At 39.9% G+C, this 18,194-nt stretch overlaps 1 protein-coding gene across 1 annotated transcript in view; it reads left to right on the forward strand.

Annotated features, from left to right (window-relative positions):
* Positions 1–18,194, forward strand: part of tlcd2 (TLC domain containing 2) — a 31,031-nt gene that overhangs the window by 4,189 nt on the left and 8,648 nt on the right. The gene's annotated exons all lie outside the window — the stretch shown is intronic.

The raw sequence follows: 18,194 nt of genomic DNA on the forward strand, positions 1-18,194 counted from the left end.
AGACCCTTCCTCCAAGATTCATGAGAATCTAGCAAGTAGTTTTGATGCTGACAAACAAACAAACCTAACCAATGTTTCACCTTGACCATCACTGACAGCAGACCAAACTTAACTTTTGCATCTCTGTGTACTTTGACTTAATTCTCCTTTGTATTCAATGCACGGTACTCACTGCATAGTTAAATTAAGCGGCAAACCCCCAACACACCTGTCGGAAGCACATGCATGGAAAAGAGAAAATACCCGTCTTTCTTGTTAAGTGACAAGGACAAGTGAGGGAGGAACAAAGAGACGATTTTTCCGGTGTGACAGCCCCCACGCCAAGCATTCAACCCTCTGTCATGCTTTGAGAAAGATGAACTCCACCCTTATTTCTTAGTGTTTTGCCATCCACTTAACCACAGTTACTAGGAAATTCCCATTAGACCCGTCTTCTTCATAACATGAGGACCCTCAGCAGGCTAGTCTGTTGGGAGTTCATTCCCTCAGGGTCAGATCAGTAAACCCTTCCCCCATTCCTGCCTTTGAACATCAGGGAAAACAATCTGAAGTGAACATAGAACCACATCCAGAGTGAATATTTTCTTTCTCTGCATATGGATGATTGACCTACATCCAACACAATGCTGATGTTTAGATTGCCTTCTGTTGCTATGCTCTCGTCTTGTTATTGTAATATATTGCTTTTCTCTTGAGAGCTGTTTATTTAAACTTTTATTGGAAGAGTTTCAAACAGGATCGAAACTCTTGCAGCCACAATTTATGCTTGTGTTTTGATGTTAATGTAAGCATGTTTTCAACACCAAGTTTGTGGAATTATTTTATGGCAGAATTAGGATAAAGAAGTATGTGGCTCATCAAGTTCCAGATGCTTAAAACATTGGTAAAACGGCTTACTTATTATACTGACGTACAGTTTATATAAATGCAAACTGATAGATAAAACTCAAGAGCAACATCTAGGCCAGGGGTGCCCAACCAGTCGATCGCGATCGACCGGTCGATCGCGGGGAGATTCCCAGTCGATCGCGAGATGTGTCTAAAAATAGAACAACAATATTCTGTTTTATCGTTAAATTAATGTTCTGTAACATAATCTTCCTGTGCCAGAATAATGCACTTGAACGCATCAAAGCTTTGTGATTGGCCGGCATGACCCCATGTGTGGCTGGCCGGCGTGGCTGGTGAGCAGTGGGCAGTGTGCACTAGTTCGCTAACGTTGTTCGTGTCAACAGGAGTGACAGTCCGCACACACACAAGACCGCAATTATGGCAGAAGCAAAACATATATAATTCTCACTCCGAGTGGGAGGATGATTATTTTTGTATCTATTCCAATTCAAAGTCCATCTGTCTCATCTGCAATGCGAGCGTGGCTTTATCGAAGAAGGGTAATTTAGGAGCGGCATTTCAAAACAGTGCACAAACGCTACGAGACGGAATTCCCTCCTAATTCTGCCCTACGCTCCCAAAAGGGGAGGGGCCTGAAATGACAGCTAAATGCACAGCAGTCCATTTTCACCAGGCCCAACAACAAGAGCAAGGCTGCTACCATAGGCATAGCATCTTAACGTGTCAGTCACGTTCTTGCGTAACACATGAAGTCTTTCAAAGACGGCAAAGTTGTGAAAGAAGCATTCATGGAGGCTGCCGATGAGCTTTTTGGGGACAGTAAAAATAACAGTAGCATTTCAACAGGTTTTTGATATAATAAAAACTCAAGTTAGATACCGTTATTAATCTGCTGTAAGTTTTAGTTTGTTTGAACTTATTCATTATAATTATTGTACAAAACTTAAATTGATTATAGTCTATTATCAATTCAGGTTAAGAAACTAGTGTTGCTTGCATCCTATTTTAAAAAGGCATTTCTTTTTATACTCTACTAAAATGCAACAAAAAAAGGGTTTGATTCTATTCATTTTGTCTTTTTTATTGCACTTTGGCAGCAGATTCCTGTGTAGCTTCAGATCTGAGTTGTCTTATTAGGAAGCCTCATTTATACTTTTGTAGCAACACTATTTTTATATAATGGCAAAGAAAGGGTTCAGAGTCTTTTCTTTTTTCCCTGTGTCATATGTGGCAGCACTGTTCAATGCTTCTTGAAAACATTACCCACTGTAGTATGTGACGTGTGAATAAACTCCAACTCTGTATCAACAACACTGTTGTGTAACTTCAGTTAAATACTTGTATGTGTGTAGATTAGAAAGAGGTAAGATAAAGGATCTGCAGTATTTTATGAAGTATTAATCGTACAAAGGTCAGTTTTATACAAGTAGAAGTGTGTATTTACCTGGTAGTAGGCTGTCAGTAATGGCTACGCCTCTCTATTTGGACTGGTAGATCTCGGCAGACTGGCAACTTTAAAAGTAGCTCTCGGTTCAAAAAAGGTTGGGCACCCCTGATCTAGGCCTTGCAATACTCTCTGATAGATATTTTCAACGCAGATTTACATATTAAACCACTTGTTGTGTTAATGGGAACCCTTCTTTGAAAACACACAAACATTGAGGCTGATCCTATGCCTGAAAACAAGCTAAACATGTCATGAACTGATGCACCGTTTTAGTGGTTTTGGTAGTTTTGGTGGTCTAAAAGTGGTTTCATAAGATCTGATTTCTTTGCAACAAAAACACCGCATTGACAAATAAAAAATACATTATTTGCGCTTTAGCACATAAAATAAAGTTAGTTATTGTTTACAAGATTTTTGCAAAGCTCACTATTTCATCAAGCACATGAAGTACACATACGAGTTCTGTACGTGATACAATAGATTTACCGAACTGTTTCATTCCACTTATCGCACCAAGTGTGTACAAAAATGTACTACATCTTTATCTCTGGTGCTGTTCTGGAGTTCCTGGTCTTTTTGTACATTGTACATTCTTGCGTATGTTGTGCTGTTTACTGGTAAACTTTCCATTTTTGATTGATTGGCTTTAAATAACTTGTTTACAAGTAAAACGTTGGCCACCTTGATGGACCGCCAAATTAAGTTTTCATTGTTGGGAGACAATTCAGAGCTTGCAATGAACATGATGAAGATAATAATTGTAGCCTGTGAGTGTCACGAGGCGTCCTTTTTGTTTCTAAATAATGTTTAAGGTACACCTTATCACTTTTTGCTGAGTGGCAACAAGTGTTTCACTGGTGAAAACGCCACGAGTCACTCAGAATTAGTTGTGGAAACCAACTCACAAACCACCCAGTTGTTGGTGGCACTAACAGAATAGATAGTTGTATTGTCTTTTTTTCTGAAATCTTGTTTTTTTTTTCCTCTTTCACTTCCTGTAAGCCTACTGAATGGATGCTTTGGTCTGGCCAGCTGGTCTCCGAATTGTAGAGTGTGGGATAGACAGACACTTCTTCTTCACGACATGGCTTTCTGTGTTTCTTAGCGAGCTGACTCTCTTTCCCTATACTCTCTTTTTTTCCCTTCTGTACCAATGGTTGCTACTGGATTTTTACATAGCTTTCTAAAATGTCAACCAAGTCAGGGCTTAAATGCTGCAAATGTAAGTGTGCTGGTCATCTTGAGAGGTTAATCTCTAGTTAATCTCCCCCTTGTTTCAGCCGCACACTCATCTCACCCTTGAATCCCATTTCCTTACAATATAAGAGAACAATCTACCTTTTGCCTGCACACATGACACTGACATATACAAACTAAAAATGTAAAGGTTGGGATGTAATTGAAGAGAAACAATCCCTCTGAGGCACAATAAAACAATAAATGGAGATGAATTGATTCACTTAAGTACAGTACAACTGTATAATAATGTGTTCTTACTGCGCAAACATCACGTATACCATGCTGCATGTAAAGCTTTTATGTGTGACTGAACAAACAAGGTGGTTCATAAGAGGGACACATCTAGAAGGAACAGGAGGTGTGTCGTCAGTGGAACATTTTTAACACCGTGTCAACAATTGATAACAAATTGTGTTTTATTATTGTATGCTGAGGCACAAGGTGACAGATGTGAACCATAAAACAACAATACAGACAATTGATGACTTGAAGACTAAATAATAAGGTGTTATTAATCTTCAAGTGTAAAAATAAGGTTACATTTCACAGTTGTTGTTACACCGGTCAGGCATTTTTGTAAATCTTAGTGGCAGTTGCCCAGAGGATCATCGGTGCCTCGCTCCCCTCACTACAGGACATATACAACACCCGCCTCACCCGCAAAGCACTCAGCATTGTGGGTGACTCCACCCACCCCTCCAACAGCCTCTTCAGCCTCCTGCCTTCAGAAAGAAGGTTCCGCAGCCTCAGCTCAGGCACCAACAGGCTGGGGAACAGCTTCCTCCACCAGGCGGTCAGGATGCTGAAATCTCTCCCCTCCCTACCTCCCTCTCTCCCCCCCTCTGACATCTCTCTCCTGAACTCTCCACCCTGCCTCCGACCTTTCTCCCCTGCCCCAAATGGTCCTGGACTCTAACACACACACACACACACACACACACACACACACACACACACACACACACACACACACACACACACACACACACACACACACACACACACACACACACACACACACACACACACACACACACACACACACACACACACACACACACACACACACACACACACACACACACACACACACACAACCAACCTTCCTCATCCAGCACCAGTCACTTTTCTGCCATCTCCGCTGAACACCGGTTATCTAGGCCCTTTTTGTTTTTTTGTTGTTGTTTGATGTATATATGTCACACTGTAGGACCTCGAGAAACGATATTTCGAGATTTTTGGATGTACAACATGTAGAATTCTTGACAATAAAGCTGACTTTGACTTTGACATTTAAAAACGAGTAATAATTTAGCTAAGGCAGCCTTTAAAGTTAGAGGATTGAGAGAAGATGCAATTTCTCACATCTGATCTCATGCTCTGTTGGATCTTTACCTCTTTCTTTAGTGTTTGTCTGCTCAGAAGTATATCTTTTTATTATTTTCTTTGCGTCTCCATTTTTGTAATCAACTCTGAGGGTTTCCTCTGTTAGAACAGCATATAGTGAAATAGCATGAGGGGTAACAGGAGTTTGGTTGATCCCTGGTGCCGACAACTAGGAGAAATAATAAAGTCAAACATTCCATTTAACGTCTTATTGAGTGAAGGGGAGATTACAGCTTCTTACTGAGGAGCATGGGTCCTGCTGCCACAGTCACTCATGCCTGATGAGATCCTGTCAGCCACAACCTTGTGCTTCCTTTGAAAAACAGGAAGTCCTGATAGTTCTGCCAGAGATAGGGTGCAGAGAGAAATGTACCTTCTACATATAATGTCAGAGAAACGTAATGTCCATGGCTCCAAAAAGTACAATACATTTAAAGTTAAAATAAATGTGTCCGTTTTGCTTGAGGGGTACTTACTACACGGATAATGTAAAATCAAGGTTTGTTTGCCAATCTTGTAAAAAAAAAAAAGAGCCTCTCCCCATATTGAGTCTGTTTCAGCCGTGTTTGTCCATGACTCTTGGAAAAACTGAGCTTGTAATTAAAAAATACAAGCCAGAAGAGACAGATCCCAAGCAGAAGGGCAGATCATTTTTTCCATGAAGAATAAAACTATGTGCAAAGCAGTATGTCCAATGTTCACTTTTTTAGCTACTTATCAATAATACACAGTAGAAACTATGAGTATTAGTCTTGCTCTGCTGCTTTCCCTTTACCTTCACACAGGGGTTGGAAGTTTTGAAGCATGTTTGCCGTTTCCTTCTTCAAATGTCTCTCATCCCTATCGGATTAGGCCGAATTCAATTATCTTTGTAGAAAGGGGCCAAGGCCAACACTCCTTAAAAACAGATCAGGGCTGCAGGGGTTAATCAGCTATATTTGGATCAGGGTTGTTACCAATCACATCTCCATGGTCTCCAAGCAGTATAGGCTCTCTCCACTATGCTACTTACAGGGATTTAGTTGTGTAAGATTTCATCATCCTTAGTGTCAGGGAATACTTATATCTAAAGACACAAGTTGCTCTTATACACACAAAATATTTAAAATTTCTGCCACACCCTTGGGAAGTAATTAATTTCTCCACTGCCTTCTGCTATTTCCTAATTTGCAATAATCACCCAGACCTGTAATAAAAACTATAAAAACAATAAATACATAACTTAATTATTTCCATTTCCTGAGGTTAATGGGTTTGTTTGAACAAACAAAGACAGTAATATGTATGTTGCCCCACCTTTACAGCCGTTTTGATGACCCCCTGATATTGGATATCTGTATATAGAAATTTCACTTGCATTAAACCAACATGTTGAACCGCAGGGTTTTCTCTACCACTATTAGCCAATTTTTATTTACAGACCATTTTATTTATTGTGATGGTTGTGCAGTTTTATTTTTGTTATCTCATTTTTGTTTGGGATATTTAAATATTTCTTCACATTTAAATTCCAATTTCTGCATATCGTCTAAAAAAAATTGCCAAATCATTTCCGGGCCAATATATTGTCTAATAAAAGTATTTATCGTGACAGGCCTGGACACATTCCTATGTTTTGGTTTCCTTATAACCTGGAGATCCTCTTAGATAGTATTGTTCACCCTCAGACACATTTTCCCTCATGAAGGTTCTTCTTGTACCAACTTCAGATATGAGTTACATGTCTCAGTTTACCATGCATGAAAATAGATATTTGTGGGAGGAGCATGAACCTGTCTCCAGTGACATACCCAACAGGGAATGTCACTTTCATTAGCAGGAACATACTGTATTTGATTGTCTGCCATGATGACACCACATCTCAAAGCAATGCCACGGAGCTCCATGTCTTCAACTCTGCAGAACCTGATTATCCTGTGCACCTGTTTCTGTCTCTTGGCCTTTTCACTTATCCCTTCTTTTGTTTTTCCAGCTACTTAATTATACTAGCTGCTGGCTGTCTAAAGACCACCATAATGTGAGAGTGCTGCAGTACACGCACATAGCCTGTAGTGGCCAGATTTGTAATCTCTAAAGCCTTGTTTGGATTGAAGACTCCATTGTTAAGTGGCAATGTTTATTCTATCATATCCGAAGCTCAGCTGGCCTGTATCCTGATGGTTGCACTTCCTCCAGTTGTTACTCTTGCATTGACAAGAGCATTGGGAAATAATTTGGAGAGTGGAAGTGTAGTTTTGTGTTGTTAAACAGCTGGGGCCTCTTGATATTTTATAGAAGTATCTGATTCAGTTTTTATTGTAAGTTTTTGTTTTGGCTTGCCAGCCTAAAAAATATATATTTCCAGCCATCCACAATCTGTGGGCTCTGCCGCTTTAGTGCGAGAAACCACGCGATAAGAGGTTATTTCCTGGAATCCGCAGTTTTTGCTGACCTTTTTACAAGATATACAATTATTATGAAATTCTTGAACAAGACAATGTATTTTTAAGCCACATAGTGAGGAGGATGATGGCACATGGGGACCTGTATTGCAAAAATATAAAGTAAAACATGTACATGAGGGTTCATTTGCGAAGAAAGATTTGGGATGTGTGTTTCAAAAGTCTCGTCTTTTTGGCGGGGTGCCCCAGAAACCCCTCTTTTCTGTGGATATCCTGACAGGAGGACAGACATTTGGTCCCCACATGAACCTCAGGCCCCCAAGACACACACACTCACACTCGCCAAACCTCCTGCTTCCTGAGAGGGCTCCCTCAAATGCGTGCACCCCCTCAAAACATTTCTGTGCAGCAGCTCCACTCCATAGATCACACACACTGCCTTGTTCTCAACCCCCCTGTCTTAGCATGAGCTCCGAACATCTCCCCCATCCCCCCTCGTCCACCTACTCTCTGCAGCTTGTACCACCCCCTCACATGGCTACGAACCAATAAGGGCCTCCGTGCTCTGGTAGTATTGTATCTCGTTTTTGTGTTTTTCTCGTGGTATGACTATCTGACATTGGTACGTTTCCTTGTCCATTGTTTTAGTTTTAGAAACACTCCACACTTATCTAAAGCAAAGGCAACAAACAAAACAAAATGCATAGATTGATGCAGGCAGCTTCCTGTCTCTTTATCAACCACAGAAAAGCAGCTGTGAGACACTTAACAGTCACTGTGGACTATAAGAAGCCTGAACATTGCTGTGAACTTTCAGGATATCTGTGTGTGTCATGTGGAAAATATATTTGCTGACATAATGTAATAAACACAGCAGTAAAGTATACAATGAGGTTTCACAGGCATTTTTCATAACCGTATGCATTGAGAGTCCATAAAGCAGCCATTTAAGCTCCACACTATTGAGCAATATATATTTGACTAATGGAAACATTTTTGAGACCGTAAAGACCGAAGAACAAAACATTTTAGTTTGATAATTCAACAAAGAAAATTATGTTTTTGGTGAATCTTGAGATAATATAAAAGAGGGCAGTGTGTTGGAGCATTAACGGCAAACATTCTGATCTCACCAAAGTGCTTATCAAGGCAAAGAATATCAGGCTATCAGTGTGAAGTAGAAATAAACTGTTCAGATACAGGTGCCAACCAAACTGAAACAGAGCAGTTTATTTTACATCGTCTTCATTAAACGGGTACAGTATATAGCAGGAAAGAGCAGTTGTGTTACAAACTCTTACACGTGCCATGCTTTCCAAGGAGGCTGTAAAGGGAAGTCGGCATTTGTTTGTAGTTGGCATAACAACCAGGAATGTTGTTTGTCATTGCATCCCTCCATCAGCAGGTTGCCAAAGCAGAGGGAGTTTACACTTAACCATTTGTCATTGCTGGAAAGCTAGGTGGGGCAACATACAGTATGAGCTGTAGGTTTCACCCCCCTGAGTGACACGCCTCATGGCGTAAAAGCACAGCATTCAAAAGATAGAGAACAAACTTGGCTGATATCCAGCTGCAGCGGGAATACCAGAGCATGTGCGTATGAATCTAAAAGCAGTGTGGGCGGGCGTGCAAGCATGAGAGTAGAGTGCAGAAACAACCTCACATTAAACATCTGTATGAAGTGCAGTTAACCATTTCAGAGTCCTTTTGTTATATTCTGTTGGTTCAAAGCAAATCTGAGCTACCTCCATGTTTTTGTACCCCAGAATGCTGGCTTTGATAGTGCTATGAAAATTATTATTTTGTATATTTTATGTATAATTGCTAAAAAGAGTGACACTCATATATTAGTTACATGTATAGCTGGATCCAACAGCTGCTTAGCTTTGCTGGAAAATAAACATATGGTCCTAAAGTGCCAAACCGTTCCTTTTTTATACTGTATTTTGGGAGCAAAATAAGGGTGGAATATTATAAGAATCAGATATAATATTATATGATTGCCATTCTTCCATTTTTAGCAGTGTGTATAGTGGCGTACATTTAGTTAACATAGGGTAAAAGTATCACAGTATCAGATCTTGAAAAATATTTACAACCCATGAACCTCGGGGAAAGTAATTTGTTCTCCAGAGCTTCCCGGTGCTTCCTGGTCCTAATAAGAGCATGGGAATCTTAGCTTGGCCACTTTCAGCAGTGAGGTAGTGGCTAATACATAGTAGTATCCCAAGGCAACTCAAAACAGAGTACCTCCCTTCACAACCACTGACTGAATACTACTTTATGTGACCACTATTCACTTAAACACACTTATTACCACCACAGAGCCTCTCCCTGGTGTCTCATGTGAGGCTGAAGTCTCTCTCAGGCCGAGCACACATGCACTCACAAATTATGCTATGCTAATACTTTTTATTTGGTCTGTGTAACTTTGTTTGACAAACATTTCTGACCACATGTTTGTGACAGTGAGATAGCTGTGCTGCTGTCCGCTGACGGGAGTTAACACAGGTCGCATGATACGAGTTATGACCACAATCCCTCAGCATTCTACTGTGTGTGTGTGTGTGTGTGTGTGTGTGTGTGTGTGTGTGTGTGTGTGTGTGTGTGTGTGTGTGTGTGTGTGTGTGTGTGTGTGTGTGGTGTGTGTGTGTGTGTGTGTGTGTGTGTGTGTGTGTGTTGTGTGTGTGTGTGTGTGTGGTGTGTGTGTGTGTGTGTGTGTGTGTGTGTGTGTGTGTGTGTGTGTGTGTGTGTGTGTGTGTGTTTTAACCATAGACCAGGGGTGCCCAACCTTTTTTGAACCGAGAGCTACTTTTAAAGTTGCCAGTCTGCCGAGATCTACCAGTCCAAATAGAGAGGCGTAGCCAGCCTAATACCAGGTAAATACACACTTCTACTTGTATAAAACTGACCTTTATACGATGAATACTTCATAAATTACTGCAGATCCTTTATCTTACCTCTTTCTAATCTACACACATACAAGTATTTAACTGAAGTTACACAACAGTGTTGTTGATACAGAGTTGGAGTTTATTCACACGTCACATATTACAGTGGGTAATGTTTTCAAGAAACATTGAACAGTGCTGCCACATATGACACAGGAAAACAAGAAAAGACTCTGAACCCTTTCTTTGCCATTATATAAAAATAGTGTTGCTACAAAAGTATAAATTAGGCTTACTAATAAGACAACTCAGATCTGAAGCTACACAGGAATCTGCTGCCAAAGTGCAATAAAAAAGACAAAATCAATAGAATCAAACCCTTTTTTTGTTGTATTTTAGTAGAGTATAAAAATAAATGCCTTTTAAAAATAGAATGCAAGCAACACTAGTTTCTTAACCTGAATTGATGATAGACTATAATCAATTTAAGTTTGCATTGTTATACCATTTTGTACAATAATTATAATGAATCCCTCCCCTTTTGGAGCGTAGGGCAGAATTAGGAGGGAATTCCGTCTCGTAGCGTTTGTGCACTGTTTTGAAATGCCGCTCCTAAATGACCCTTCTTCGATAAAGCCACGCTCGCATTGCAGATGAGACAGATGGACTTTGAATTGGAATAGATACAAAAATAATCATCCTCCCACTCGGGGTGAAAATTATATATTTTGGGCTTTTTTGCTTCTGCCATAATTGCGGTCTTGTGTGTGTGCGGACTGTCACTCCTGTTGACACCAGGTTGACACGGACAACGTCAGCGAAATAGTCACCACTGCCGACCAGCCACGCCCCGACACATGGGGTCACGCCGGCCAATCACAAAGCTTTGATGCGTTTCAAGTGCATTATTCTGGCACAGGAAGATTATGTTATAGGACATTAACGATAAAACAGAATATTGTTGTTCTATTTTTAGACACATCTCGCGATCGACTGGGAATCTCCCCGCGATCGACCGGTCGATCGCGATCGACTGGTTGGGCACCCCTGCCATAGACTGTATATATAAATGGACGTAGGGTCCGTGACGTCACCCATAGGATTCTGCAGAGTTGCCGTGAAGCCCTTAGTAGGCGGAGTCGGCCACTAACGGCTCGACAGTGACGCCAGAGTTCAACTCCCGCCTTCTCCAGCCTGCTCCAAATAAGGGCAAAGAGGCGGAGCCGAGGCGGGACCTGCTGCCACCGAGCTGGAAGTTCCAGAGCTAGCTGAAGCTACCAAGCTAAGCTAACATGCTCCCCATCTGCACGCTGCCGTCGCATTTTACGTTTCTAAGGTAAGCGCACATGAAACTATTCAGCAAAACTATAAATAATAATCTAAGTTATTGAGCTTTTAGCATAATACTTCAGAATCTTAAAACCCCTTAACGTTTGTATGCAATTGTGCTAAATTCAACACTGGAATCAAGCAAATATTAATATGTTTGCATGACATTAGTTATTTATATTTTGATATCACTTAACTATACGTTTAATACATTTAAGTCAAGCTAAGGTACATGTGATGGTAGCTAGTTAGCGCTCTTACCTGTGAGGCCTCCTCCAAACAGCATAATAACCAGACTGTATAATTAAAACTAAGTACCAGTTATAGATCCTTGACTTTAGACAAACAATTCAAAAGACAAAATGTATTTAAAGACCAATCTTTATTTGAATGTGCCTCTTAACCTGAGATATTAGTTATACAGTAATAGTATTGACAATCTAAAAAAACTGAGCAACTCAACAGTCAACTTTATGTTTCTTATTGTCTAAAGCATTTATTATTTTCATTTTCCCAATCTCATATTCAGTGCGGACGGATTGAGACAGCATGGTGTCCAGAGAGCAGCAGACACTTCATGGAGAAACCTCCGTGTGATGGACGTCCTGTCTGTTGGTTTGGAGAGGACTGAGGGTCTTTCCTCTGCGAGGAGGACCAGGGCTGATGGAGGAGCCCATGCTGGGCAAAGCTGATACCAACTGCACAGGCCTAGTCGGTCACTTTATTTGACTAAATGTGTTTAATACATTTAATAGGTTTACACCTTCTGTCCATATGTGCTTTATATTTAAAACATTTGATTAACTTTTGGTTCACATTTCAATAAATTGTATTTGTATTTGCACTCCTTTTGTCCATTATTCTTACTGAAAATGTTAGATTACACATTCACATCTGACTGAAGATTGGCCCCATTTATTTGTGACGTTGCAAAACAAGGTACATGTTGTGAAGCTCATAAAGTGAGGCAAATACAAATAATCAGCGGATGGAGTGTAGATGCGGAAATAGCTGCATTCGATCAGCTGACTGTTTTTACAATAAAAGTAGTTTCTTAGTGAATGTCCTGTACTGGTCTTAAAATCTCATAACATCAGCTGTTAATGTTCCTCTTGGATGTTCTTCTTGACCCTCAGAGAAGGAGAAAATGTCCTGTCTTTCAGGCATGTCCTTTCCTAACACAAATTACAGGAAACATAAAACATATTATTGCAGAACAAGTGTGTTATTTATGAAAGCGGTGTGTTTGTGTGTTTAGGGGCTGTAGATATAATTATTTTGTAATTGTAATGTTTTTTTTTTATTTCAACAATGAGCTACAAAGACAATCAGATTATGAATGAACAGTATGAAGTTCAACATTGAAATATATGTTATTATCAAAATAATATTTAACTTATCAAAACGTAGTGCAGCTGTTGAAGCTTGCTCTGTTGTCTCACTGAAAGAATAACTTTTACCACGTTTTTTACAGACAATATTGAGAGATAAATAGTAGCAGTTCTCACTATGTGTTAAATAGCTTTGCCTTCAATACATTAAATTAGAAAGCTGACAAAGTCATATTGCTTGTTATCATCTAAATGTAACTTTTTGCATGAAAAAAACCCTCAACTTAACTGATGTGTAGGTGATCTAGTATTTAGTATTGTTTAATGGAATGTATATCAGTGTATTCAAGTCAATACTTCATTCATTTAAACCAATATCTTTCTTGATTCTTTGTACAGTATGAAAAAAGAGTCTTTGTACCTGAGCTGAAGTTCACTGCTGTGAGGAGTCCAGTTCTGTCTCTCACTCTCTGGTCCAGCCTGTCTGCATCACCTGGACACCTTAAACAAACATATATATATATATATATATATATGTGTGTAAAGAACCATGTGTACAAACAATATAACTGATTCTCTTCTGTTGAACATGTTGGATTGTGTATTGTCCGAGTCAGGGGCCTTTTTATTTTACTGTAACTTTGGAAGTTGTGTTACCAATGCTTACTGTTTATTTGATACCCATTTGGTAATGAAATTAATAAAAACAACAAGGTTTGGGTTCGTTCTTCAGATGACTGTGACGTTAACGTGTAAGCTCAATAATGAACTCCAGCTCAACCAACCATATTGTAATATCTAAGTAATCATCTTGAAATATGACATTAATAATTGTAATATACACACATCTTATTGTGAGGTTGATTTCACATACACTACTTCGACATTAGCTTGTCTACATACTTGAGCATAGCCAATTTAAATTAACCTTAGATGCATACAGTTCTACCTACATAATAAAATATCTCTAAGTTACAAGGATGTAACCTTATTTTATCAACCTCAAACAGAAGCCGTTTGTTCAACAGTATTATCCCACTTAACACTTGTCTATTTCGTTTTAACCTTTATATATACAGTCTATGATTTTAACTTGGAGGCTACGATTACAATCGTTAGCACCGATGTAGCTACCACTAGCTTACATGCTAACCCAAGCCTTACCATTCATTACGTAGCTGATTAAAATCATTAACACATAAATAGAGCACTAGAATTTCACTTACCGCAAAACCGCATTCATGCACCGTCTGTTTTAACCGCAGAGCGAGTCACAATAGTCCGATATATAAGCATGAAGAACAAACAACCAAGGCCGGCTACAAGTTGTGTTTCCTGGATGAGCTGAGCAGGCAGAGTCCCTGTAGCTAGCTTCACGGAGCAGCTAGCAGAGAGACAAGAAGCTAACAGCGGCAGGCACTTGACAGAGCCGTCACTCAATGTGACCACGCCCTAATTTATGCACAAACTTTAAGACCTAATATAAATAAAAGGGTCGCGTTAGAAAACAATTCACTCACAGATCCATAATCATGAAGGTGTAATCTAACTATATCGATAATAAAATGTATGGAGCCAGGGGTAGAAACATGTTTTTTTCTGCTGTAAAGTTGGGCATTTTAACATGGGGGTCTATGGAAATTGCTCCTTTCTGCAGCCATCGCCTATCGGCCAATATATGAACTGCAGTGTGTGGTACTTCCGTATTGGCTTCCCGGCTCTACCCCACAGTTTGCCGCTTGGTTTTAACTCAAACTCTCTGCATGTGTGTAATCATTAGTCACATGTTCAAGCTTCACATCATTTCCTCTATTTCCTCTCATAGACTTTTGTAATGCCCTCCCATCATCAGACGGCTATTATCTCTCTATAGAGCTACCTATTAGCTTCCTCCCCATCAGCCATTTCCCATCGATTTACGACCCGTATTAAGGAAGCTCTGCTTGACCAATATTGCATTTTAAGGGAATGTAACAATCTAAAGGTGTCCTTTTATTTTAAAAGAAGCCCCTGTATCTATTCTTTCTAAAACACCTATTACCTTTAGTTGCTTTTTATGCTGGCTGTATATTGACACATTTTTATTCCAGTTCAAGCACTACCATAATAGCTTTGGTGGAAAGTAAACACACTCTTGTACATGTGAATGCTGATGGTGACATACTTTAAATCAGGGGTTCTCAAAGTGCGGCCCGCGGGCCAATGGCGGCCCTCGGAAATGTTTCTGGCGGCCCGCGATAGTTAATGTGACACGCTGAAATGCATGCGTTATATTTTAATCCTCCATGGTTGTATCTAGTAAGAATTAGAATGGAATTTAACCCTCTGGAGGTGCGCATAATTTTACGTAATTAATCATATATGTTCGATTATAAGGAGTAGAAATATGATTCAGATATCCGCGGAATCGCTGGAAGAGTAGCTTTCCAGCGGTATCTCCTGTGAGACTGTAACCAGGGCACAGCAGCCAATATGGCCGCTCAAAGCAGCTTGACTTTACACTGTGTGGGATTGGTGGATTTGTGTGTCCGTTAAGGAAATCTCGGCCGGCAGCCAGTCTGAAATGACCAATGGACATCGAGAAATCACGAAGGGCCTACCCACCAAGTAAAAAAAACATAAACCACGTGTCTCCCATCAGTTTACGTCTGTGAGGAGAGAGAGAGAGCCAGAGAAAATGGCTAAAAAAAACTTTACAGTTGCCGACTTCACTAGAGATTTTTTTCGCTAGCAGCAATGAAGATAGAGCCTCAGAACCTGAAGTCTTCGACTCTTCTGAAGAAGAAGAATACAAAGACAACTACAAGGATCCATTTGGACATGGGTAAGTGTAAATATTATAGTAATAGTGTACTGGCAATGTGTGGGGAATACCGCAAAAATGAACAATTTTATTTATATATATTTTTTATCGATAGTCATGAACTTTTTATTGGGACAAAATAGACTCTCCATTAGCAAACGTTTACTCTGTGTTAACGTTATTTTGGTGTGTAAAAGTGAGATTACATGTGTAGATGATTAAATTAATCATTTATTCATTCCACAACGGAGACATTTAGAAGTGGCTATAGACATGTTTTTGCCATCGATTATTTTATCATAATGTTCTGTACAGATGAGACTTTGTCATAGATTTATTTATATGTGTGCCTGTTATTATTTTACCGTCCTGTACAGATGAGACTTTGTAATCAGATGTAGCCTATGTATATGTGTGTCTGTGATTTTATACTGAATGTAAAGTAACTGGAAATACCTGTGTGCGAGAGAGAGAGAGAGAGAGAGATCGAGAGAGACTCCTTCTGCAACCTCCCAAACTTTATTTGTATGTGTGCATTGTTATTTGTGCTTGAGCAACATTTTACTTGAACTTTATTTCAATGAAATTAGTTGTAATTATTGTCCTACACAGGCGGCGTTTATCCAGCAGCCACAACATCCATCTGTGCCGGCCCCCAGGTCAAGATCTACTGTGGCTCAAGGGCCTTCACCAGAGCCATCACCACCAAGGACCAGCAGACCAGCATCACTACAGCTGCCTCCACCTCCATCTGCAGCTGCCACCAGGTCAAGATACACCTCAGCACAAAGGCTCCACCACAGCCATCACCTTCAACCCAGCCAGCAAGGAGGTCTCGTGGAGGTCTCGTATAGCACTTGTACACCCCACCTACACGGCAGCCCATGCACCATCACCCCCATCTTCACAGCAGCCAGACCCACTGTCTTGGAAGACAGACAAAGACCTTGACACTGTCTTGACATTTATAATGAATAGTTGGTTGAAAGTTCTGATGTTCAATATTGTAAATAGTGAGATTTTCCAGTTTCTTATATTTATATAAATAGTTGGTTGAAAAAAACATATTTATAATAAATTGTTGGTTGAAAAAAAAAGGTTGAATGCTCAATTTGTATTTGTACACATCACATGAACCTTGCTATGTAATATGAAGTCATTATTCAGTCCTAATGTATCTCAGTCCCTGCTGTGGTGAAAGTAGAGTGATAAACACCTATTTTACTCAAAATTTGAATTTAATTTTTTTAATTTTAGACATGAATAACACATTTATATACAGTGTAATTCAAATATTTCAGTGCTTTTGTGATCCTAAGACTTTGGTAACCAAATCTAAAACACCAAAACAATTCGATCACATGAGTACATTTGTGTTTTCACAAGAGTTTTGAAGATTTTCCAAAAATCAGATGTCACATTTTAAGCTTTTGAGCTACTTATCTCATCAAACAGTGCTCTGAGGTGAGCAATATGCATATATAGCAAGACCAGAGGTTGTCCTGAACATTTTGATATTTAACACATGGGGTGCCATGTTAGTTAAGAATGTTAAAACTGCGCCCCCTGGGTTGTCATTCCTAAATTATGAATGACAGCTTGTGGAAAGTTTGCTAGACTACTGGTTGCAAGGCAACTAGGCATCTCGCGAGTTGCGGTAATTGGTTAGTACAATAAAGAAAGGATTTGTTTTGGAATTATTTTGTGTTCCGTTTTTTCTTGGGTGGCCCTCAATCCAATATTGGGTACCTAAATTGGCCCTCATCAAAACTTTGAGAAACCCTGCTTTAAATGTTTGTGGTTTGCTTTTTCTAATGCTTAAAGTACCGCAAAAAAGCTGCTGCTAACACTGTCTTTGGTGGTTTTGCTCCTCATGCGCTCTCAAAACACACACGCTATAGGCTACATACACACACACACACACACACACAAACGCACATTCACTCTCCAATGTACATTATGTTTAAAATGCATTTAATTATACCCTACCAAATGTGGGTGTGGAGATGCTGTCATTGTAATGTATTACTTGCTTGCAATGACAGCATCTGGGGGGGGTAGGTCATTTTGGAAAACCGGCTCGAGTGCGCTAGAATTTGAAAATACACAGCCGGAAAAAATCTGCCACTTCCTTACAGAGCCCCTCCTCCAACACACACGAACGCGCACATGACCAATGAGGGCACGAGATAAGTTTGTGCACAGATGGAAGGCTGACAGGCAGGTAGGCCATCCAGTTATTTTAGCCTGGCCAGCTCAGATGATTGGTCGTGCTTTTTACAGTACTACGGCTTCCACAGATGACGTTTTTTTATGGATTTTTTGTCAAAGTACTTTAGATATTCATTGCTATCGGGATGTTAAGAGCATTCCATGGAATATAACAAAAAGTGTATCTCGAGCCGGTTTCTCAAACTTACCTATCCTTTAAGTGAAGTTTTCGAATACATCTTGCATGTACATAAACAAACTGTAATAGTCTGTGTTCGGCTCCTGTGAACTCTAATGACTCCTGAACCATCCTAACCACCTCTT

This window comes from Gymnodraco acuticeps, unplaced genomic scaffold (assembly GCF_902827175.1).
Source record: "Gymnodraco acuticeps unplaced genomic scaffold, fGymAcu1.1, whole genome shotgun sequence".
Taxonomy (NCBI): Eukaryota; Metazoa; Chordata; class Actinopteri; order Perciformes; family Bathydraconidae; genus Gymnodraco; species Gymnodraco acuticeps.